The 1,926-nt window shown below is 40.1% G+C and overlaps 1 pseudogene; it reads right to left on the bottom strand.

The window, feature by feature from the left end:
• Nucleotides 1-402: 402 nt before the first annotated feature.
• On the bottom strand, nt 403-1,570 carry LOC116481067 (large ribosomal subunit protein eL8-like; annotated as a pseudogene).
• Nucleotides 1,571-1,926: the final 356 nt, after the last annotated feature.

The following is a 1,926-nucleotide window of genomic DNA, read 5'->3' on the forward strand; positions in this document are numbered from 1 at the left end:
GTGTGGTAACCACACCAGTAGCCAAAATTTAAAAAAAATAGGAATTTTGATGATGAATATAGGAAAAGTAAGTTGTGCTGTTTCAGCTATCAATTTATATCTACATACCAGTGCATAATGTTATAAAATTCATCACACTTTCCAAAAAAGAATGATAACCTCTCTGATTTAAAAAAAATCAGATTTTCACGGAAAAGGCAACATGGATGCTTTCTACTATTAAATTGAAGTATTTTCTATCTAGAGGTAAAGCAGCAAGCAGAACTTCAGAGCAACTTAAATTCAAAGTTGCCTTTAAAAAAAAGAACTAATTGACTTTATTTTTTGAGCAATTTTAGGTTTACAGAAAAATTGAGTGGAAAAGACCAAGTTCCCATATACCCCATCAACGTTCTAGTTCCTCCTATTATTAATACCTTTCATTAGTGGTACATTTGTTACAACTGATAAAACAATATTAATACATTATTTTTAACTTAAGTCCATAATTTACATTAATGTTAAATCTTTGTATTGTACAGTCATACATCGTTTTTTGTACTTCGCTTTATTGTGCTTCAAGGATATCGCATTTTTTACAAATTGAGGGTTTCTGGCCACCCTGTGTCAAGCAAGTCTATTGGCACCATTTTTCCAATAGCATGTGCTCACTTCATGTCTCTGTGTCATGTTTTGGTAATTCTTCCAATATTTTAAAGCTTTTTCATTAGTATTTTTTTGAGAGTTTGTATTATTTTAATTATTTTCACATACAGAAAACTCAACGGCATACATTTAATCCAGTTTGGTGGTAAGTTCTTTAGCCTTTGCCTTTTCCAGCATGGCAACGTGAACCACAGATTTGGGACCCAGCACATTGCCTTCCCCGTGATGGTGACTCTCATCATATTTGTCATTGTAATTGGTCCTGATAGCTTCCACCAGCTGAGCCAAAGCTCCTTTGTCTTCCGAGTTAATGTGTGTGAAGGCGACAGTGGTGCAGGTCTTCCTATGGACTAAACATCCCAGTCTTGCCTTCCACTTGATAATGCAGTCAGGGACCCGCATTTTATGACACAGAGCAGGCCAGAAGACAACCAGCTCGATGGAATCCAAGTTGTTTGCAGTCACCACCAGCTGAGCCTTCTTGTTCTCCACCAAGGTAGTGATGGTCTTAACTCCTGCTCAAAGGACAGGTGGTCTCTTAGTGGAGATGTCCCCTTTGCCAGCAGCTTTCTTCTCGGCCTGGGCCAACAGCCTCTGTTCTTCTCTTGCTTTGCCTCTGGTCTGTACCTGTGGGCTAGCTTAAGCAGTTGTGTAGCTGTTTGGCAGTCCAAGGCCTGGGTGAACTGGTTAATCACAGGAGGCACTTTTAGCGGGTTATAGAGGATAGCTGTTTGCCACTGCAAACTGATACAGCCGGGCCATTTGATAAAGGGGGTGAGGTCCCTTTTAAGCTAGATGTCCTGTCCAATGCCTTTTAGGCTGGATGTCCTGTCCAAAGATTCACACCTTTCTCGGCCTCCTGCTTCTTCCCAACAGCAGGGTCTGGAGTCACCTTCCTCCCCTTGGCCTTCTTTCATTCTAGCATCTTGAGCACTGGAAGGACTCATTATTATTATATGTGTTACAGCGATCTGTGATCAGTGATCTTTGATGTTATTATTGTAATTGTTTGGGGGCTGCCACAAACCACATCAATATAAGACTGCAGATTCAATCGGTAAATGTGTGTTCTGACAGTTCCACTGACTGGTCATTCCGCCACATCTGTCCCTCTCTTCAGACCTCTCTATTCCCTGAGACACAACAATATTGAAATTAGGCCAGTTGATAACCCTAAAATGGCTTCTAAGCATTCAAGTGAAAGAATGAGTCACATATGTCTCATTTTAAATCAAGAGCTAAAAATGCTTAAGTTTAGTGAGGAAGGCATGTTGGAAGCGA

Source organism: Hylobates moloch, unplaced genomic scaffold, assembly GCF_009828535.3.
Source record: "Hylobates moloch isolate HMO894 unplaced genomic scaffold, HMol_V3 SCAFFOLD_13, whole genome shotgun sequence".
Taxonomy (NCBI): Eukaryota; Metazoa; Chordata; class Mammalia; order Primates; family Hylobatidae; genus Hylobates; species Hylobates moloch.